Below are 25116 nucleotides of genomic sequence, written 5' to 3'. Positions count from 1 at the left end.
ATTTTTGATTAAAAAGTTTAATTTTGAAATGTTTAAATTCTAAACCCTAATTGTTTTGAAAAGTTTTAAAATTTGCCCTCAAGTTTTGGAATTTAATTTTTTGATTAAAATGTATTAATTTTGAAATATTAATTCTAAAACCCTAGTATTTTTTTTTGAAAAGTTCAAATTAGACCCTTATGGGTTTATTAAGTTAATTAAATGTATAATTAAAGGAGAGTTAATAATTCTGTAATGATATGGTTTATATTTAATTAAATTATTAGTAAAATTTTATTAAATTAGACCACCTAGTATTTTAAAAGTGTAAAATACACTCTTATACTATATATAAAATTAAAAGGTCTAATATTACATATGTATGAGTAAATGGCCAATCTTACCGTTAGTAGGCATCATTCACAAACCTGGTCTATAAGGGTATTTAAGGAAGCGACCTGTAAAATGACCGCCATTGGGTATCCATTCTTATCCACCACACTCTTGACTAGTGGAGGTTCGTTAGCCGAACGGGTATGAAAGGACACAACATTTCATTATAATTATAATGAAATACGAAGTAACTGAATGTTTTAAAAATTCTCAAATCTTAGTTACTTTAGGAAAAAGGTGGAGTTGGTGCTATTCCATGAAATTACACTTTGTACCCTTGCTAAGACGTTAGTGGAGCGTGTGTGGTTAACCGACATACTAATTGGGCTCTAAGCAAAGGTAGAAAGGGCGACTCGATGTTTGTCATAGATCGATGGAACGTGTGTGGTTAACCGGCACGTCGATTAGGTGACCGTAATATTGGGAGCACCATGTATATTTGCATGGTTATCCACAACTTGTTTGAGATCCTCGGCATCCCAATCACAAACGAAGGGAACACTCGAGATTTAAACATGCCATTGAAAAGTTCAATGAATCTCAAAAGATCTAGGAGTTTGAATTCATTTAAAACTTAATTTTCAATTTTCGTTTTTCATGGTGGAAATTGGTAAATTGTCATTTACCTACCTTCAAATGTTCTGCAATTTGGATTACGACATCCCTCTTCCAAATTGTAGAATATTGTGTTGGATCCTAGCCTTAATATCTCATTTGGGTGTTTTATTGAGGACTCAATCAACTAACTTGAATTTTCTCCCGTTTCGTAGATGTCAAAGTCTGACAACTATGGTCTTCCTGAATCCGTTGGAAAAGGTTTTCCTCCTGAAGGTGATGTTCCACGATTGGATTATGGAAATGGAAATCATGCTTCACTTCCTCCACCTCCTCTAATAATTCTCCCTGACCCACGTATTCAAAGACTTGAAAAGTTCAAGGTCACTCAAGCCCTATTGGCAAAAAGACACGAAGATGGAAAGTCTGTATGTGCTCATGTCTTGGATATGAATTTGCATATTGATAGATTGGGAATGTTGGGTGTCGATGTCTCAAGGAAGTTTGCAGTTGACTTGGTTCTTCAGTCACTTCCCGAATCATATAGTAAGTTCATTGGAGGGTACTATATGATGGACGACGACGTGACCCTCATTGATTTGACTTATTTGCTTATTGTTGCTGAATCAACGATGATTTGGCGCACTGGTCAAACAAATTTGTCTGGTAAATCAATGTCTCATCCTTCTATAGGAAATGGCAACATTGGAAGTCCAGAAAAGTTTTCTCTACGCAAGAGAAAGGTTGAGTCTGAGATAGTCCTGTATGCTATTCCGAAGAGGTCCACCTGTTTCTATTGCCAAGAAAATGGGCATTGGTTACGAATCTGCCTTGACTACCTGAGAGATCTAAGAGATGAGAGAGTCAATATGTATGACTCTGCTTCAGGTAAAATCCACTATCTAACTCTATTAAGTTTTCTATTTTAGATTCTTAATACATGATGTGATAAGATTGCATTTTAATGTGTTGTAGGATTGAAGAAAAGAGAGGAAGCTTAAAGGAAGAAGTGAGCTGAGTCTGATTGCGAAGAAATGGATTTCGATTGCATAATTCGATGATCAAATATTTGGAGCTGCTACTTCTAGAGTTATGATAGATTGATTAGGAATGTGTAATAACTAGTTTTCATTTGAATTTGCACTGTAAGGACAAGTTTTTCCGCACCTTTTATAAATAAAATAAATTTTGGTTTTGTCTTATTTATATATTTCCTTGCAATGGAATATATGAAAATTGGTGTTTGTGTATTTCTATCATAAGCAATATTAAGTGGATATGATTCTTAGTTATGTTATTTATGGTAGTGTCATAATTTTTCTAAGTAAGGAAAGATTCCCATCGCCCAAGTTTCAATTGGACATAAGCTTTGAATCACATGATTTGAATCATGTGATGTATGGAAATCTTGGTACTTAGGAAATTAAGACTAATTCCTTGATCACACAAGTATGTGAGTCAAGTGAAGGACTAAAGGACTAGAACACAATGTTGTGCACTGGTCAAGTCCACCACAAATAAATAAGACTATTCGTCACCATTAACTAAAAGTCTAGTAAATATGGTTATGCTTAAAAGATTAAGTATAATTCTGAATTATTGAAAAGTTTCAATAATAGCAGAACGAATAAGAAGAATCAATTAGACAGAAAGATAAAAGTTTCTCCAATCTGGAAAGAAGGGAGAGTACTTTGCTATCATATTTTATGATCGTCTTATTGATTATGACACCATATTAAAATTGATCCTCTAGGTAAACCTTAGTGCACTAGTATGGCTAAGAAGAGGAATCGGAAATTGTTGAAATGGTTAAATCAATAAGTGAATCATACTTCGTTCCAAAATCAAGTCTTAAAGTCATACTCCAAGATTGTGACTTGAGTGACACATCTTAAGAAGTTTTAACACACTCATCAAATGTAGAGTAGAAAATTGTATTTTCTTACTCTTGCACGTTTGAAATTGGTAAGTTGTGATGTGTTGGATAAGACAAAGACCAACTAATACCAATTGTGTGAAGTGTTTGTCTTGATAAGAATCCACACTAACTCTTGAATATTTGTTTGTCAAGAAATGTTTTCTTGACAAGAAAATATTAAATGTAAAGAGGTCAGTGGGAGTCTAAATGATCTTGAAAATTTTCAAGAACTAATCAAGAGTAAACCTTTTATTAAACACTAGCACACGACTTGAGGTTTGTAACCTATCGTGTTGACTTATTCTTGTTTCTGTGCCAATCCAGTTGAGTTGATTATGCATATGGGTTCTACGAGTTGTCAATAGACTACATAAGGCAAGCGCCTTGTTCAATGAAAGTACATTAACTGGTATAAGTGAGCTGCTAAATAACTTGGAAGCAATGGTGGGACCCTTGATGGCAAGAAATTAAGAATGAACAAGTTCAGTCCATAAGAGTTTGGATTTGTCGCAAACATTATCTTATGATTATGGTTATGACAAATTCACATGGATAGAACACATACACCATAAAATCTAAATGTCATAAGGTTTCTCTCCTTCATGAAAATGATTGTGAGGAAACACTTTCGCTAGGAAGATTTTAGGGAGTTAGTCTTAAATGTTTAAACTAATTGCCAAATCTTATCAAAGCATATCATATTAGGAAAATGAACTTTAGAAGTCAATAAGTATTGTATTCTAAGAAATTTGGCTAATTTCTGAATATGTGTCAAAGCTAGTGGGAGCATAAATGTTATGCTAGAATGGATATAATCATCATAGTGGGAGCATGATTATTATTTTAAGTGTTGCAAGTTAGCAATATTAATTATAGAAAACAAAAGGTTTCACTTTGAAAAGTTGTAGGGGTTGAAAAGTTGATTTGCTATAATTAAGGGAGAGAATGTTATACTTTTTTTCGAAATCTAAAAGCTTAGATCAAGGAATTTTAATCAAATTTAGTCAAACAACATAAATAGATGTTATGTTGAAAAGATTCAATATAAAGGAATTCTATATATGGCAATATTAGAGCAAGGAACTGCTAAAGTATCACGTTTTTCATTATGAATCGTGTCCCATACGCTTCGGCTATAGGATCGATTGCATATGCTGTAATATTCGACCGTTCTAAAATTTTTCCAAATGCCTAGGGCATTAAGAGGGAAAAGAGACTAGAACCGGATTGACTAAAATAATTGAACAACTGTCAAGTACAATCTAAGGTTTGCCAAGGATTGGTCACTTGTGAGCAGTTGGAAGTATAGTAACGAATGGACCATAATGGCATTATTATAATTAGATATGATTCCATTAATAATGAGTTGTCGTATGGAAAATATGGAAATGTTTCCATATTGGGAGTTGGACATTAAGAATTTATGTCTAGATTAGAAACTTTTATGCAAGAAGGATGTTCAAAGGAATGTACTTTAAATGTGAGACTTCATATCTATGGAATTGCCTTGTAGCAATCTCCAATAGAGAACTTTGTAATTTCATTGGCAATGTCTTGGTGACTTTTTTGCAATAAGATTAAAAATGAATCATTGCATAAAATGTTATAATCTAACATATTCTAGTAGTGGTAAGAATTTGGTATTCTTACACTAGTGATACGGATTAGGAGTTGTGAAATGAGTATCATTGGAAATGTGTTAGATTGATCTATTTCACAAAGTAAGGACCATAGGTAAACATAGTATGCATGCTTGGTGCATGGGACAACTGTTGTTTTAATTCTAGTAATAAGTTGATCACTCGAAATAATGAATAATGAGTAATCAATATGGTGATTAAATAAAGGTGTCTTATTTGTACTCAAAAGTTTGGGGGCATATGGGATTAATATTATTCTTGTGTTTCACTTTGCATGTTTTGACTTCCCGAATAATAAGATTATTCAAACCATCCACAGTCGATCATACTTTGGAAGTAGGTATGAAAGAAGGTTTTCATGAATCTGACTGTAGATTGTCTAAAGTGTTTTAGACATAGCAAAAGTTTCATGCAAGGTTCATGAGTGCTCCTATAAGATTAGAGTATTGGATTAAACCCACGCTCACTTGAATCACTTCATGGATTTTAGCACGAGTGATTGGTGAGACAATAATATATTATATTCTTGAAACCGAGATGTGTGAGTTGTTTTCTGCAAGTCGGTTGCACATTGATAATATGTAAACGCACCAATAACTTGGTGTTATAAACATATTGTTGTGTGTGATTTGATGAGTAGGTACAAGAGAGCATTGAGTCAAATTTTATCCGTTCCTTTTACCCAAAGTGGGATTAAAATCGATATATGCGAGCCCCTCGATGATTTAGTGATGACACCCTAAGCATTTGGCCAAGCCGGGACTGAGTTGTTGTGTTTTATTGTAGTCTATTATTAGTCGTCATAAATCGAAAATCGGGAAACAACACATGAACAGAGAGTATGATTAAAATCCATGTCTCAGTTCATACGATATCTAAATTGGAGGAATATATGATCCCTTATCTAAAGGACACATTTCTGATATGATCAGAGTTCGACAGCAACTTTTGAAAGCTACGATTGCTGATCAGGTTTGAAGTCATACGCAGAATAGTTGTTAGACTTATCCAAGTGGGAGACTGTTGGATTAGTGTCTAAGTCCATAACTATTTTGGTATGTACTTTACCTCATTGTGAGCATGGTCCTTTTGGGTTGCCTTCACCAAAGCAACTTGATAGGATGATTTATGGAGACAGAGTTTAATTATCATTTATTAATATATTATGTGAATAATATATTAAAAGAGAAGTCATATTGTTTAATTAATATTAGTCAAGAATTAATTTTGTGGCTAAAAGAGATTAATTAAACTTGGGAGACTAATAATTTAATTATAAGATAATTGCATTGTGGGCTATGGATTCCTATTGGAAAGAGGATTAGACGAAACCTATGGGAAGCCCATATGGATTTCATAAAGGGCTTTCTAAAGGGACTCCATAAGTTGCTTAATGCCTAAGCAGAGAATTAGGGTTTCCCCTGAAAACCCTAGCAGCCCACACAAGTATAAAAGGAACCCTAGGGCACCCAAAAACGTGGATAAGCATTCCTTGGAGTTTCTTGGACATTTTTGGTGCCTCATTCTCCTCTCCTAAGTCATCCTCTTGCTCTTGGTGTTTGTGATCCATTAGAGGTGTGACACTTGTGACACTAAGCTTTCATAAGCCAATTACAAGAAGGAATAGATTGTTATTGCTACATAACAATCAAGGTAAGATCTAAACCCTATTCTTATGTTAATATCGATTATCACATGCTAGATCTAGGGTTTATGAGCTTTGGACGATTATTGCATGTTCATTAGACAAACTAGATCCAAAGCTTTAGGGTTTGCATGTACAACATAGGATTGATGTAGTGCTCAAAACCGGTCACTTGTAGAGTGTGTGATTCCTCTCGAGATTTTGTATTACCCTGAAGATTATGTGTTACGTTTCCGAAAGGTGATGATTACGCGACACGGAGCAGGAGGATCAGGATCCGGATCAGGTTCAGGATTGGGATCCGAGCCAGTTGATGAGAGTCTGCACGAGTTCATCGTGCCGGAGATCATGATAGGCATCCTTGAGGTGACCCCGGTGATTTTCGGGTCGATCAAGGAGGGGATTGTCGAGTTGATGGAGGATCGCCTCACGACGTTCATGAGCAAGATGGAATCTGGCCAGGCGGGGACACACACATTTTCCTTCAAGGACTTAGGAGGATGTGGTGTGCTAGACTTCCACGGGGTGAAAGACCTCATTGTTTCCAGGAGATAGATTGCAGACATGGAGTCTGCTTAGTTGATTCGCTTCTGTTCTGGGAGCCTCAGCCATTGAGGTTATGATTTGGTCAGACTTTGTGTCCCGGTTTAAAGTAGAGTTCGCACCGACCGTGGAGCTTCAGCAGCTAGACAGGGAGTTCCTCGACATGAGGTAGATGACAGAGACAGTGGCGGAGATTACCGCCAAGTTCCGAGAGAGGGCCTTGTTGGTGCCTCGGTATGTCGGAGATGAGGAGATGCGGGAGACCCGCTATCACGACATGTTAAGAGCTGATATTCGGGATCATGTCAGCTACTCGGCATACCCAACCTTGGATTTTATGATTTCTAGGGAATAGGAGAGGGAGATTGATTTGGAGCACATTGCGAAGAGGAGGTCAGATCAGATGTATACTTTAGAGGACCCCGGGAAGAGACCCAAGACTTTCGGATCGGCGGTTGGTAGGTCGGCAGGGCTGAAGTCAGTGCAGCACGTGCATGAAACTGCACGAGGGAGTTTGTCATTCCAGGGGTTCAGGATGCTACAAGTGTGGCAAGAATGGTCACGTCTGCAGGGAATGCCCACAGGGGCAAGCCAATTATGTTTTCATTGCAATCAGGTGGGCCACAAGAAGGCCGACTGCCCAACGATGAGGGGAGGAGTAGGGAGTGCGACTGCCCCGACTACTTTGAGGATTACGGATGGTCGATGGGGTAGGTCCTTGAAGTGACAGACGATGGAGATCCGAATTACAGCAGGCAATGTTGCAGGTATGTATCAGTTGTCCTTTTCGATCCTATATGTATTATGATTGTTCTTGCCTCGGTATCGGGTAATAGTGTGTATAAGTTATCTCCCTGCTTGTATTCAGATTGTATTTGCAGAAAATGCCATATGCCAATTGCATACCGGGAATTATTAGTAGCTAGTGTAAGGTCATTTCCATTGTATGGTTTGAAGGGTTCAGTGTTATCTCGGTTACGGACGAGATCAATTCAGGAGTATCATGAGAAATCTGCAGTCAGGATTCAGCAGGATGGTTATCCACCATCGTCAGGATTCGGTGAAGCTTAGTCTTTGTGCTACGGAGCTTTTGGAAGCATCAAGAGAGGCAATCTATCACTAAATCAGTTGCTCCGAGCATCAGACAATTTGACTTTAAGGTTGAGAGGGACATCAGGTTAAGCTTTTGGGATCATTAGTGTCGGGATTTCAGGAAGCGTTCATCTAGTCTTCAGTGATTGTGCAACTTTTGGAGTGGGCTAGTGATGGATCGTAGTAAGATTATGTGTGGGTAGTTAGCGTGCCTATCATGTAAGGGAGGAAGGAATGGAAATCCTCCGATTTTTGTGTGCCATGAAGACTTAGTCGAAGCTAAGTGGGGGAGAAACAATCATGTACTTAGAAGCATGAACGGTTTTGAAAATGGGATAAGTTTCGCATTCTTGTCAGGGAGAAAAACGGTGCAGGCGGCTGTATGAATTGAGGATAGTGGGAATTGGAAGTTCAGAAAACTTGCCAATGGTGAGATCGCATTCTTGGGATGTCTGATAGCAGGTTTCAGAAAATTAGGTTGGGAATTTCAGTCAAGACATGAGTACAGCTTAGGGTACCAGATTGTGATTGTATGCTCGATTATGGGTGTGTTCGGGTTAGTAGTCAGCGAAAGACCATGGTCAGCATGGAAAGTGTTGTAAGACTGCGGGATAGCCGTAGCATTCACAAGTAGCCAGTCAGCGTGGAAAGTATTGTAAGACTGCGAGTTAGTCGTAACATTCACTAGTATCCGGTCAGCATGGAAAGTGTTATAAGACTGCGGGATAGTCGTAGCATTCACAAGTAGCCAGTCATCGTGGAAAGTGTTGTAAGACTGCGGGTTAGTCGTAGCATTCACTAGTATCCGATCAGCGTGGAAAGTGTTGTAAGACTGTGGGATAGCTGTAGCATTCACTAGTAGCCAGTCAACGTGGAAAGTGTTGTAAGACTGTGGGTTAGCCGTAACATTTCTCTAGTATCTGGTCAGCGTGGAAAGTGTTGTAAGACTGCGAGATAGCTGTAGCATTCACTAGTAGCCAGTCGGTGGGGGAAGTGTTATAAGACTGCGGGTTAGCCGTAGCATTCACCAGGGGCCAGATAGCATGAGATGTGTGGCAAGATTGCGGGGTGTCCCATAGCATTGGTTAGCAGATAGTGTAGAAGTGTTGTAAGATAGTGAGGTGGCCCGTAGCGTTCACTAGTTGGAAGATAGAGTAGGAACATTGTAAGACTACGGTGTGGCCTGTAGCATTCGTATGTTAGTATAGTAAGACTGCGGTGTGGCCGTAGTATTAGTATTGTAAGACTACAGTGTGGCATGTAGCATTAGTATTGTAAGACTGTGGGGTGGCATGTAGCACTCGTTAGTTAGCCATTAGTTGGTTGGTATCGTAAGACTGCAGGGTGGCCCATAGCACTCGTTAGTTAGTCGTTAGTATAATGGTATAGTAAGACCACGGGGTGGCCCATAACATTCATTAGTGGTTAGTTAATATGGAAGTGTGACACTGCGGGGTGGCCCGTAGCATTCATTGGTCCCGATTCGGCAGTAAGAATGTATCAGATGTATGGCTCGCTTGTGGAGTTTTTTAGACAGGTTAAATCGGGGTAGGGTAGTTCGCACGAATGTGAGTATGCCAGAACATAATTGGGTTCGGTAACCGGGTGGAATCTAGTATTTCTAGATAGTCGATAGATTAGTTGGGACCAGGTTGGTGTCAGTTTGTTCGAAAAGCGGATAAGAGATAACATGGTTTTTGGACAGGGGTAGCGATAAGGGAATTCTTGTATGGAGCAGTTAGTTGACCGAGTGGTGCGATGTCTCTCACAGTAGGGTTAAATAATCTCAGAAGGAAGGATTTTATTATGTTGCGCAGATCTCGTCGGAATCTAACTGTTACAGGAACGAATCTTTTACTCGAAGGATTATCTAATCCATCTATTGGGTTGGGCGTTCAACACTGAGGCGTGATAAGAGGAAGCATTCAGTAGTTGACAGCGAAGGAACCAGCACTGGTAGTGACTGGAGATTTAGTATAGCAAAGGGTTGTTCTACTCAGAGATAGAGAAGGTTATTGCTTATGGAAGTTGCCTTAGGAAGGCCAGTGACAACGCAGGGTAAAGGGGGTGAACCCCTAGGATGTCAAGTGTAAGTGCTTAGGAAGTACTGGAAGGATTGAGTAAGAGTGTTATACCCGAAGGGTGTAGTGAGTGGATTGTTCTCAGGATGATATTCTCAATGATTGGACCGAGTAGGAAAGGTATGCGACAATTAGGAATGTCATGAAAGGTTGCGGGGTTGTGAGCCAAAGTGGACTTCGAGGACGAAGTCTAGTTTAAGTGGGGAAGAGTTGTAACACCCCGAATCCAGAAGACCAAGAAAGGAAAGGAAAACCTCAAAATCAGGAAGCGACTCGTCGAGTAGGTGGAATGACTCGACGAGTAGGAGCACGTTTTGGGTCGCGAGTTAAGTGACCTACTCGACGAGTCGGGGGACCGACTCGGCGAGTTGGTCTGGGTTGGGAAAACCCTAAATTCGGGACTTGGTACCCTATTTAAGGATCATATTCCCCTTCTCTTGGTCCCATCTCTAGTCTCCAAGACCAGAACCCACAGATCTCGAAACCCTAATGCCTGTGAGCCATTTTTGAGAGTATTTTGTGTTCTTGAAGTCAAGAAGAAGAAGAAGAAGAAGAAGAGGAAACTTGAAGGCTCAAGGAGAGGCTTGTGGATCCAGAAGTAGCTTCTCAATCTCATCATTTTCTAGTAATCAAGTCTCTAACTTGATCATTAGTTCATTAGATCTATTCTTTCCCCCCTTTTACGAAAACTTTGGTCCAAGAATGGTTGCTTTTGGGATTAAGACGTCCCCAAGACAGATCCTTTCAGATCTGGAAGAATTTAGGGTGGTTAAAGCATAAAGGTGCAAGCTTTATGCCATTAGAACTCCCCATGCAAGGTTAAAGAGGTTGCTATGGCCTTTTGAGAAAAAAGAGCCATGCATGGATGTAAAGGCAGAGACTTTGCATGTTATTTCGACCCTATAAGGTTAGATCTAGGTCCTGGATGCTTTGTGCTCGACTAAAATCGTCTGAATAGAATTGGACTTAGGCGGACTCGACGAGTTGCTCTTGTGACTCGGCGAGTCAGGCCATTTCTTGCCCAAAACCCTTCTGTTAGCAGGTGTGTGTGGAGGTGGTAGAGAACTCAGCGAGTTGGGTTCATTATGGACTTGAAGATCATCGTAATCGACGAGTTCAAGGGTGAGCTCGGCGAGTCCAAGACAATATCCCTAACTTATGAAGACGGACTCGACGAGTTCAAGGTCCACCCGAAAATTTAGTTGTAGAAGGGTCCCAACATGTTTAAAGGTGAACCCGACAAGCTCAAGGAAGACTCGACAAGTATGATCGAAGTCCAGACCTACGTGTAGATTATGGGACTCGACGAGTTGGTGGGTCAACTCTGAGCGTTGACTTTGACTGTTGACCTTGATCAAGTTTGACCTGGTTTGACTTTTGAGGGTATTATGGTTTAAATTTTATTTTGGGTATTGATAGTTCAGGGAGCCGAAGGATCAGCAGTTTAGGAGTTGCCGGTTAGCAGTCAAAAGTGTTAAGCTAGTCTTCAGCAGTGCGAGGTGAGTCTCCTGACTGTTAGTATGGGTCTAAGGCACCAATTCTGACCCATTTAGTTTACGTATGATAGGAAGACCTGGGGGTTAGCCCTAGGCATTATGCATGAAAGACTAGGAGACGGCTCCTAGCATACAATGTGTTATTTTGTATGGTAGGAAGACGCGGGGGTTAGCCCTAGGCAATATGTATGAAAGACCAGGAGACGGCTCCTGGCATACTATATGTTATTATGTATGGTAGGAAGACCCGAGGGTTAGCCCTAAGCAATATGTATGAGAGACCAGGAGGTGGCTCCTGGCATATTATATGTTGATTACCTAAGTAGAGTAGTTAGTATGTATGCTAATTGTCTTTGTGATGCTTGCATGGAAGACTAGGAGGTGGCTCTTGGCACTTGTCTATAAGACCGAGGGGGATGGCCCCAGGCTTGGCAAGAAAGACCACATGCGACCCGTGGCATAAAGGCAAGACTATGTTTGGCACATAGCACGTCACTTGATTATGGACATGTTTGATATGTTTGACTCACAGTATGTATGGCATGTATGACACAGTTGATATGTATGATATGTGGTATTTGGGGAACTCACTAAGCTTCGTGCTTATGGTTTACAGTTTTGGTTTCAGGTATCTTCAGTTTCAAGAAAATGGAGCTTGAGACGATCACAATGCATTCACCCATGTTATTCTGCACTATGTGATTTTGGGGGATTGGACTCTGGTAATTGTTTTAATTGAAATGTTTTCAATGTATGGAACAAAGTTGTTAACGGTTTTTTTATATTAAAAATGAATTTTTTGGCATTGAATTTTAGGATGTTACAAATTGAGAAATCATATTACATAATTGGTATTGATCAAGAATTAATTTGGAATTAATTTAGTGATCAAAAGAGACTAATTAAATTGACGGGGACTGATTAGGTAAATCAGTAATACTTATAGTTTGGGCTCATGATCCATGTTGATTAGGGATGGACTAAATCAAGATGAGAGTCCATGAAGGTTTAGTCCAAAGGGCCTATCACACGTGAAGAGTCATGGTGAATTAGGGTTTACAAGTTAAAACCCTAGGAATTCCACACTATAAAAGTAACCCTTATCATCCCTAAAATTGGCCACAAGAATTCCAAGGTGAAACCCTAGCCGATTTTGTGCTTCATAATTTCTCTCTCATAAGCCACCTTTTGCTTTTGGTGTTTGTGACTTATTAGAGGTATCACATTTGAGCTACTAAGCTCTTGAAAGGCCAAGAACTACAAGCTACAACAAAGAGGTATTCATTTAACTAGTTTTTATGTTGTATATCTCCAATTGCATGCTAGCTAGGGTATATTCTTTGGATAAAATGAAATTACATGTATAACTTGAGAAAACTTAGATCCAAAGCATCTACGGTTGTATGTGCAACATATGATTGTTATAGTGCTCAAAATCCTTCAGTGGTTTCAGAGCCTATGGTGTTTTCTGTTATATTGATGCAATTGTATTGTTTTCAAAGTTGAAAAAATTTCATTTTTTTGCCTCTGACTGCTGGACTCGATGAGTCCCATGAGGGAACTCGACGAGTTGGTCCAACTCGACGAGTATATGCCATGAACTCGACAAGTTGGATCATCTGTTTGCAAATTTTTGAGTTTTTTTGGCCAGTTTTGGATTATGATCATTACCACAAACTGTTTTGACTGTTAAAATTCGAATTTTCTTATAAGGTAATGATTATCCTCATCTAATTGAATGATGATTGTCAAATTTTAAGATAATTACTTGATTTTGTGAACAACTAATTATTTGTAGAATTTGATTTAAATCATCTTGTTATATGAAATTAGATTAGGTCAATTTTGTGATATAGTTAATTATATGATTAATTTAATTGTTTTCAAATTGATCCAAGAGTTTTGAAAAGTTTCAAAATTTTCCCTCAAGTTTTGGAATTTAAAAAAAATTGATTAAAATATTTTAATTTTGAAATATTTAAATTCTAAACCCTAGAGTTTTAAAAGTGTAAAATTCAACCCTTATACTATTATAATATTAAAAGCTTAATACTTATATATATATATATATATATATATATATATATATATATATATGTATAAGACAATCAGTCTTACCGTTAGTAAGCCTCATTCATGAAGCTAGTCTATAAGGGGGTATAAAGAAATTGCATATAAAATGGCGATTGAATGAGTGTCCACTCTCACCCACCGCTCCCTTGACTAGTGGAGGGTCGTTAGCTGAACGGGTAGGATAGGACATTAATTCTCATTTAAAAGTATAATGATAATTATAAAAGTAACTAAATGTTTTTCATAAAATCCCAATCTTAGTTACTTTAGGAAAAATGTGAAAATAGTGTTATTCCATGAAATTGCACTTTTCACCTTGCCAAGTCGTTAGTGGAGCGTGTGTGGTTTATTGGCACACTAATTTGGACTAACAAGGGTGGCAAAGGGTAGCTTGATGTTTGTCATAGATCAATGGAGCGTGTGTGGTTAAATGGCACATTGATTTGGTGAAAAATGACATCGAGAGTACCAAGCACATTTGCATGGTTATTCACACCTTGTTTGTGATCCTTGGTATCCCGTTCACAAACTTGAAGAGTATAATCGAGATTAAACATGCCATTGAAAAGGTTCAATGAATCTTAAAGAACTAGGAATTTCATAAAACTTAAATCTTTTAAAATTTTGGTTTTGGGTGGTGAAAATTGGTAAAACGTCATTTACCTCCCTTCACATAATTTGCAATTAGATTACGACATCCATTTTCTAAGTTGTGAATTATTGTGTTTGGGTCCTAGCCTTAATATTTCATTTGGGTGTTATATTAAGGAATTTCTATTTAATGAAACTTGTCTTTCTTTTCAGATGCCTACCTCAAACAACGCTTCAAACTCAAACTCTTCTGACTCTTTCTCCCTCGTGAACTTATGTGGGGGTGTCATTTTCGATGGGTCGAGTTTCAATGACTGGATTCAAAACATTCACATGACCATTCAATACGAGGAAAAGGAATATGTCCTCGACAAAGAACTAAAGGAGATTGATGAAGAAACTGCTACTCCTAAGAAATTGGCTAAATACAGGGCTCATGAGAAGAACGCGACAAAGGTGTCGTGCATCATGTTAGCCACTATGACTTCTGAGCTTCAGAAATCCTATGAGGACTTCTGTCCTTTCGAGATGCACCAAGACTTGATGGAAAGGTACCATCAGAGTGCTCGACAAGAAAGGTATGAAATCATTGCCTCCATGATAACAACAAAAATAAAGGATGAAGAGTCCATCACGACCCACTTGTAAAAGATGTAAATATATGTGGACTGCTTGCTAAAGTTGAATGTCAATTTTGACGAAGAGTTGGCTATCGACATTATCCTACACTGTTTACCTTCTTGTTATGATTAGTTCCGAATGACTTATCATATGAACAAGGAGGAAGTCACTCTAAGCAAGCTTCAACGCTGTCTAAGAACTACTAAAAGTAGTTTAAAAGGAAATTTTGTTGTACCCACTCCTACTGCTGCTACCCCAGTCTTGGCAATTGGACATGGTAAAGGGAAGAAAAGGAAAGCTCATTCAAAGAATAACAAGGGAAAGTCTCGTGATGGATCCCCTTCTAGTGGTTCCAAAGGTGGTTCTGCTACTCCCTCCTCCAATCCAAAGGAAACAGAGTGCTTCCATTGTCATGAAAAAGGGTATTGGAAACGAAGCTGCCCTAAATACTTGCAGGACATTAAGGATGGGAAGATAAAGCCCACCTTCATAGGTATTTACACTATTCAATCTAACAACTCATCACATGCTAGTTCTTGGGTCCTTGATATAGGATGTGGTTTTCACATTTGTTCTGATTTGCAGGGTCTAAAAAGAAGTAGGGATGTGGAGCACGGGAAGATGAACTTGATCACAGGGAATAGAAAAGTCTCGCATGTCACCAAGATTGGAGTTTATTCTTTATTGCTTAGTAATGGTTTAGGGCTAGATTTGAACAATTGTTGCTACTCATCAGATATTGCGAGAAACATTATTTCTTTTGATGGTTTGTATAAACAAGGTTTTAGATTTTCATTTAACAATGAAATTGGTTCTATTAATGCCTTTTATAATGGTAAATTTTATTTTGAAGCATTGCCTTGTAATGGTATATATGAAATTGTGATGGTTGTAGACAACGTAGGAAATAATGTATTGCATATTGATTCGTTCAATGGTTTGCACAAGGCATGCTTGTGTCATTGTCATCTTGGACATGTCAACAAGAAGCGCATAACCCAACTTCAAAAGGATGGAGTGTTGGAGTCATTTGACTTAAAGTCGGATGACATGTGCGAATCTTGTTTGCTTGGAAAGATGATCAAGTCACCTTTCACTGGTACTTGTGAAAGAGGCGAAGAATTTTTGGATCTCATACACACTGATGTGTGTCGGCCCTTCAGATCCACCACAAAGGATGCTAACCGCTTCTATGTAACCTTTACCAATGATTACAGTAGATATGGATATATCTACTTAATCAAGAACAAGTTAGAAACCTTTGAAAAGTTCAAAGAATTTAAGCAAGAAGTGGAGAATCAATTGAGTAGGAAGATAAAGATGCTCTGATCCGATCGAGGTGGTAAGTATCTTAGTATTGAGTTCCACAACTATCTTAAGGAATATGGATTTTTTTCACAATTGACGCCACCTAGGACACCACAACTAAATGGTGTGGCTGAGTGGCACAATCGAACCTTGTTGTATATGGTTTGTTCCATGGTGAGTCGAGCTTCTTTACCTATATCATTATGAGGATATGCCTTAGACACTGCCGCCCATATCCTTAATATAGTCCCAACAAAGAAGGTTACCAAAACACGTCACGAAATGTGGACAGGAAAGGTTCCCTCATTAGCACATATCAAGGTTTGGGGTTGCGAGGATTTCGTAAGACGAGAGACTCACGACAAGCTCGAACCTCGTAGTGAGCATTGTATTTTCATCGGATGCCCACATAAACCCTTTGGATATTTGTTCAATAGACCTAGCGAGAATGTGGTCTTCGTAGCATGAAGGGATGAAATTCATGAAAGAGAAATCATATGCCAAGAGGATAGTGGGAGGCAAATTGACCTTGAAGAGCTTCAAGAGTTAAGCGATGAAGGAACCTCTAACACTAGCACTCAACCTGAGGATGAGACTCCTGTTGAACCAGTTGACTAGTCCTTAACTCTGAGACGTTCCAATAGAGTAAGTGTCCCACCTGTGTTATATGGTTTTCATATAGCAACTGAAGGTGATATGTTTATTAGTGATAGCATATTAGTAAATTTGGATGAACCTAACAACTAAAAGGAAGCCATGGCTGGCCAATAGTCTACAAAGTGGAAAGAGGCGATGGACAACGAGATCCAATCTATGTATGACAATCAAGTTTGGAACTTAGATGATTATGTACTAGGTCGTAAGACAGTCGGGTGCAAGTGGATCTTCAAGAAGAAGACCGACATGGATGGGAAACTACACACATATAAGGCGCGATTGGTTGTTTAGGGCTTTACTCAAACTCCTGGAGTTGACTATGTCGAGACCTTCTCACCAGTAGCGAATATCAAGTCTATAAGGGTTATGCTAGCCAGAGCTGCGTTTCATGATTATGAAATATGGAAGATGGATGTCAAAACCGCTTTCCTTAATGGGAAGTTGGCTGAAGATGTTTACATAAGTAAACCAGAGGGTTTTGTAGATGCAAAGTACCCTCATAGAGTGTGTAAGCTTGATAAATCCATTTATGGATTAAAGCAAGCATCTCGCAGATGGAATCTCTGTTTCGATGAGAAAGTCAAAGAGTTTGGTTTTTCGAGAAGCGAGGATGAGTCCTGTGTATATGTCAAGGCTAGTGAGAGCATAACTAGCTTTCTGGTATTGTATGTAGATGACATACTACTCATAGGAAACGATGTTCCAACCTTATAGGAAGTGTTTCGCTACGAAGGACCTCTGGGAAGCTACTTACATTCTAGGGATAAGGATATTGAGAAATAGGAGTAAAAGACTAATAGGACTTAGTCAAAGTACCTACTTAGACAAGGTGTCGAAACGTTTCAACATGGAGAATTCCAAGAAAGCAGAATTGCCTATCCAGAGCAATACCAAACTGAGTAAGGCTCAGAATCCGAGTACTGATGCCGAAATAGCAGAAATGAGTCGAGTACCATATGCTTCTGCAGTTGGCTTGATCCTGTATGCTATGACATGTACTCACCCTGATGTGGCTTTTTCTTTGAGCATGGTTAGTCGATATCAAGGGAATCCTGGTAGAACTCACTGGATAGCAGTAAAGAACATTCTTAAGTACCTGCGGAGGACTAAGGACTGGGTCCTTACCCTCGGTGGGAGTGATGACTTAAGAGTAACCGGGTAAAGTGTTTAGACGTAACAAAAGTTTGCTAGAACGTTCATGAGTGCTCCTGAAATAAGATTTGAGTATTGGATTAAACCCACGCTCACATGAATCACTTCATGGAATTTATCACGAGTGATTGTGAGACGATAATATCGTATAGTTAGGGGTGAAAACGAGCCAAGCTACTCGCGAGCTACTCGGGATCAGATCGTTAAAAGCTCGACTCGAAATCGATTTTAAACGAGCCCGAGCTTAATATTAAGCTCGTTTATTAAACGAGCTCAAGCTCAAGCCTATGTCATTAAGCTCGATTAGGCTCGCGAGCCTAAACGAGCCTTTATATAATATAATTTATTATTATATATATATATATATATATATATATATATATATATATATATATATATATATATATATATATATATATATATATATATATATATATATATTAAAATAAAAATATATTAGAGGAATTACGGATTTAGGGTATTAGTAAACGAGCTTCTTAACGATCTCGAGCCGAGCTTAAGCTTATTTAGGCACATCAGATAAAAAACGAGTCGAGCCCGAGCCCGAGCTGAGCTTGGATAATTATTTACGAGCTCGAGCCGAGCTCAATACAAGAAAGCTCGAATCGAGCCGAGCTCGAGCTCGAGCCTCATATAACTTAAACGAGCCCGAGCCGAGCCTGGCCAGGCTCGGGCTCGGCTTGGCTCGTTTGCACCCCTACGTATGGTCTTCAAACCAAGATATATGAGTTGTTGATTTACGAGTTGGTTGTGCATTGATAGTATGAAAACGCATCAGTAACTTGATGTTATAAAACGTGTTGTTGAGTATAATTTAACAAGTAATTAGTACAAGAATATAAGTCGAAGTTTATTTGTTCATTTTATCCTAAGAGGATTAAAATCGATATCATGGGTCCCTTGATGATTTTGTTTTGACTTATGTATCGGGCCCAGTCAGGACTCAATTGATGTGTTCAATTAAGTTCTATGTCAAACAAATCAGAAATCAGGAGACAAACTATTGGACAATGAGTACGACTTTATTCCATGTTTTTGTCCACACGATATCTTGAAGAATAGATGATTATATGATCCCTTATCTAAAGGACGATTCATTGACTAGATCATATTGGAAAGCGGTTTTTGAGAGCTACGATTGCTAATCAGATTTTGAAGTTGCATTGGCAGTTATAGTTATTAGTCTTATCCAAGTGGGAGACTTTTCACCCTAACATAGAGTACGTTGCGCGTACTAGGCCAGTGCCCCGATTCCAGAGCATCAACGTACGTCGAGCGTACGAGCCATGTATGCCCCACATACTTAGTCTGTGAGCTTAGGGGATTTTTGGGCTCGAGTTTTTGTTGGGCTTTTGAATTGTTTAGATTTGGGCCTCAGGCCCACCTGTTGTAGCTGGACATTTTTGGACTTTAGGCCACTTTGGGTGCTCTTAGGCCATATTGGGCCTTAAGGGCCTTGTAGTTGGGCTTGGAATGCCTTTTTTGGACTAGTTGATTTGGGCCTTGGTAGGACAGGCCCAATGAGGCAAGGGTTAAGAAACCCTTTCTGCTTTTAAGACAAGAATCAGGATTGGACCCCTGGGTTAGAATATTGGACTAATTTCTAATTAGGGTTTTATACTTGTTCCTTAAGGAGAGGATTTCGCGATTTAACCGCTAAGTGTGATTTGATACCTTCATTCTGATGTGAGTTTCCTTTACTATATTTGTGGGTCGAAGGCACCAATGCCGACCCACTAGTTTATGTTGTAGTATGATGGTTGACTTTGTGATAACTGTCAGTTATGCCTGTGTTTGTTTGATGACTCTATGGTTCTTTTGTTATGCTATTATAGGGTAGTGGTAAGGGGTGAAACAGACCTGGTATACGGTTGAAATATACCGAAGGGGAGTGCATGCATCCAAATATGCTTGACTATATCCGGTTGAAATAGACTGAAGGAGATTGCAAGCAACCAAATATGGTTGACTGTTTCCGGTTAAAATAGATTGAAGGGGATTGCAAGCACCCATATATGCTTGGTTGTATGTTTGTATTGTATGGGGTATTTTGGGGGAACTCACTAAATTTTGTGCTTACAGTTTTCAGTTTATGTTTCAGTTACTTCCATTTTGAAGGGAAAGGGCCCGGCCTGATCGCATTGCATCACCCTATGATTTCTGCATTTTGAGATTTTGAGAATTTTTACTCTGATAACATGTTGCTATGATACACTTTGACTATTTGATATGTGTATCTTATGTTTTGAGCGAACTTAAAAACAAAATTTTTATTTGTATTTTTGGGATGTTATATATATATATATATATATATATATATATATATATATATATATATATATATATATATATATATAGTTAGGTTCAAATGTTTTCACTATCTATTGTGTGCCTGTATGATTGATTCTGGACCAATCATTTTAGTTATTTTAAGAAAGTAATTAATGCTTATTAAATGTTGAAGATGTAATTAACAAGCCCTACTCGCCTCAATTACATCGAGCCTAGTGATTCACACGGTTCTCGCAAAGACCAATACCTATTACATCTTCAACATGTAATATGCATTAATTATTTTCTTAAAATAACTAAAATGATTGGTTTAGAATCAGTCATATATGCACACAATAGATAGTGAAAACAAAATAATCTAACCCTATATATATATATATATATATATATATATATATATATATATATATATATATATATATATATATATATATATATATATATATATATATATAAAAGAGGGGGGGGGGGGGGGGGGGGGGGGGTAACCACACACGTACATATAATGGCCTAATGGGTTCATTTAAGAGTCCCCTTATTACGACTAAAAAATAAAAATAATATAAAGTACGACATAACATGCTTATTATTTTTAATTTTTATGAAAATCGTAAATGTATTATAAACCACAAATTTATTTAATGTGTTTGAAAAAAATATTCTAAGGAGGTGTTTGTTTTATCTTTTAAAACATTTTTTTCTAGTTTTTAGAAAAAGATAAAAAGAAAAAAAATGTTTGGTAATATTATAAAAGTTAGTTTTTTATATAAGAAAAAATGAACTTTTTGGAAAAATTAAAGAATCCTGATTTTTTGCAACTTTTCTTAAAAGGATTTTTGCCTTTCAAAAGGTTAGCCAAACACCCCCTAAGTCTCTAAACTTTTAATTTTGGAGATTGTTATGTGCATGTTTCCTTATAGTTCCGTTTAATCTCTAAACTAAAAACGGCTAACTTACCTTTATTTATTGTTTTTAACATTTCTTTTCAAATAAAATAAAAATTGTAAAAAATAAATAGGCTCAGTGGCTCACCGCCCTTTATCTCGCACACTTTGAATTACTTGCCCTTTAAAAATAAGAAAACGAAATATTTCCCCTTTTTTAAGCCCATCATCCCATTTTTTGTTAGGAAACTCAACCTAAAAGGTCCCTCACTTTTTCCTTGTATCATTTCCCACTAAAACGACGTGTCATTTGCATTTATCTCTTTTTCATGTCGCTTATCGTAACCTCCATTGTTTTTTTGCATTTATATTTTCCATATAGCTTATCATACTCAATGGTGTTTGAAATTGTATCGTGTTTGGGTTGATGGGTCAGAAAGTTCAACTTGGACACGAACATATAAATATACATTTCGTCTTACTTAACCTTAATTCGGATAAGTCAAACCTTAACACGACCCACCTAACCCGTTTAAATATAAGGGTTCGTAAGTTTGTGGGTCAGACTTGGGTCGTAGTCCAGAATCAAGTTCATGTGTCACATTTTTTTAATTAAGGAAAATTTTAGAAAAATACACCAAATTCTAGAAAAATAATTGATAAACCAATGCAAGTAAACAGTTAAAAATATTCATCCAAACACATAAATTTAAATGTTGTTTGTTTTTTCGAAACTAAAACGTCTGCAGTCTGCGGACCACATCTGCAACCATCTGCAGCAGAAGAGGTGAACCAAACGTCTACAGTCTGCAATAAGAAGTTTGTTTGTTTTTTAACGTCTGCAGTCTGAAAAAACATACCAAAACATAATCTGATTTCTGATTACCAAAAAAAAAATATCAAATCATAATTTGATTTTTGATTACCAAAGCTTTAAAATTCTGATTTCTGATTTCTTAACTCATTACCAAAGCAATAAAATTCTGATTTTTGATCTCTCAAGTCATTAACATTGATAATCTGATTTTTAACATAAACAAATAATCATCTAAGATAAACAAACAAGAAAGAATCATCTAGCTTTAAACAAACATCAAACATCCCATGGCATAATTTGAAGCAATTGATTTCAAAAATCAGAAAGATGAGGAGAAAGAAAATGTTACCTGAAAGCAGAAAGATCAGGAGAGGGAAAATCAGTCAACAGGAGGAAGACAACTTGTGAAGAAGGGGGGATTTGTGTTTGTAGATGGTTGTGGAGTTCGGAGCTTCTGGTGCGTCCGATGGTCGGTGCGTCTGGTGGACTATGATTCTGGTGGTCGGTCGGAAGGAGGACGACGACCGGTGGAGGACGACTGGTGGAGGAACGATTGATGATGATGAGAAATATGGAGGCGTTGAGATAAAAGAGTCAAACGTGTTACATGTTTTTTTCCAAATTTAAATGAGATGTGAAGACCTCGAAAGACATTGGTCAATTTCTATACGAAGAAGACCTCGCACAGATGTTAAAAAGTAACTAAAAACAATCAAAGTTCAAATTCATTATGTTTTTAGTTAGTTTTTAACATGAGAATCAACTAATAAGGAATAGAAAAAAATGATTAATCAACACCAAATACTAGTTAATATAAGTAAATCCAAAATTACGTTTTTCTCTAAACAACCAATCCATACTACAAATTAAAGCTTAAACAATTTCACCTGTCAAGAAACTTCACTATTCATTCAAAATTCTTCCATCGAAACTAAAAATGTTTTGGATGCTATTTTTTAAAAATGAACTTAAAGTATATTTATAGCTAATTCAACTAATATTAGATACCTAATTGCCTATACTGTTGGGATTTACAAAACTCAAACATGCTACGAAAAAAGTTCTACGAAAAAAGTTCTTTTAGCTACTCAAGAATGTATATACTTGCAATTGACTTTTCGAACTAGAATTATAGTATTCGTCAAACTTCTACTATATTAAATAAAATATTAAAACGAATTAGTATGTTTAAAAACTTAAAAACTACAACACAAATGTAATGACAATATGATTTACCTATCGTTTTCTAATATAAAATTAAAATTTGGTTATATATATATATATATATATATATATATATATATATATATATATATATATATATATATATATATATATATATATATATATATATATATATATATATATATATATATATATGTTTTAGTTCTATGAAAAACAAAAAATCATAAAAAACCCTAAAACTCATAAAAATGCATGAAAAAAATACTTAGATGTCATAATTTTTTTTTTAGACTTTATATTCTTAAAAATCGTAACTTTATATATATATATACACTAGCCGTTTACCCGCGCAAAGCAACGAACGACAAATAGTTTGTTTCGACAATTAATTTCTTTTTGATGGAGAATGATTATTTTCAATTCAATCATTAATTTGTTTTAGGAAACATGTCATATTAGAAATAAAGAAAATTCATGAAATGACCAAATTATAGGGTGTTGAGTATTTATTTGGATGAAAAAAGATCTGGTCAAAACCTTGGAAGAGAAGATTTATAGGAGCTTGTTTAAATTTTAATATTATTTTATTAGTGATTAGTTGTACAATTAGCTTAATGATTTGGACGTCTTAAAAAAATATTATTATTTTATTCAATCTATTTTTAGAAATAGTGAGATTTGTTTTATACGATAGTATATATATATATATATATATATATATATATATATATATATATATATATATATATAGTCAAGATCAAATAAGAAGGAAATTTATATAAGAAGGTAAGAAATTTTTTTTCTACATATTCGTTTAGCGAACAATCAAAATGAATCATTAAATGATTCGTTTGTAAGATGATTCACAAGAAAATTTTTCCAAAAAAACATATTTATGATTCATTTTTAAGTAAATTAAAAAAAAATCAATTTTATGACAATTTTAGTGAATAACAAAAAAATCATTGTATAAATGAATCATCGAGATGTTTTTTGAGAATTTTTTTTATGAATCATGTTATTTTTTATTTATCTAGTGATTCATTTATTTTGTTCGTCAAAAATATGTAGAAAAAAAACTTCTTACCTTCTTAACAAAAAAAGAAAATTCTTATCGGTTATATATATATATATATATATATATATATATATATATATATATATATATATATATTAGTTTATAACCCGTGTAAACCACAGTTATAAATTTAATTAAACTATTATAGTGAAAACTTAAAATTATCAATCAATTATTTCAAATAAATTATTAATTAAGACATATTTTTTTAGTTATATAAAATTATAATCATTAATTTAAATAAATATGTGAAATTATATCACTTTATTCTAATGTAATTAAATTAGTAATTAGAATGATAAATTTAAAATTTAAAATTGAGAATTAATAGGTTGATAAGTGACATGCATTATTGAAGAAACTTAATAGAGTGACACATGACAAAAGTATAATAAAATATACATTAATTAGGAGGCTTAATAGGATGACATATGTTAAAAGGAGATTAAAACTATTCTTTTATTAGAATAAGGATATATATATATATATATATATATATATATATATATATATATATATATATATATATATATATATATACACACACACTAGCCGTTTACCCGCGCAAAGCAACGAGCGACAAATAGTTTGTTTCGACAATTAATTTATTTTCGATGGAGAATGTTTATTTTCAATTCAATTATTAATTTGTTTTAGGAAACATGTCATATTAAAAATAAAGAAAATTCATGAAATGACCAAATTATAGGGTGTTGAGTATTTATTTGGATGAAAAAAGATCTGGTCAAAACCTTGGAAGAGAAGATTTATAGGAGTTGGTTTAAATTTTAATATTATTTTATTAGTGATTAGTTTTACGATTAGCTTAATGATTTGGACGTCTTAAAAAAATATTATTATTTTATTCAATCTATTTTTAGAAATAGTGGGATTTGTTTTATACGATAGTATATATATATATATATATATATATATATATATATATATATATATATATATATATATATATATATATATATATATAGTCAAGATCAAATAAGAAGGAAAATTTATATAAGAAGGTAAGAAGTTTATTTTCTACATATTCTTTTAGCGAACAAACAAAATGAATCATTAGATGATTCACAAGAAAAA

Source organism: Lactuca sativa, chromosome 1, assembly GCF_002870075.4.
Source record: "Lactuca sativa cultivar Salinas chromosome 1, Lsat_Salinas_v11, whole genome shotgun sequence".
Classification (NCBI taxonomy): Eukaryota; Viridiplantae; Streptophyta; class Magnoliopsida; order Asterales; family Asteraceae; genus Lactuca; species Lactuca sativa.
This window is presented reverse-complemented; position numbering follows the sequence as displayed.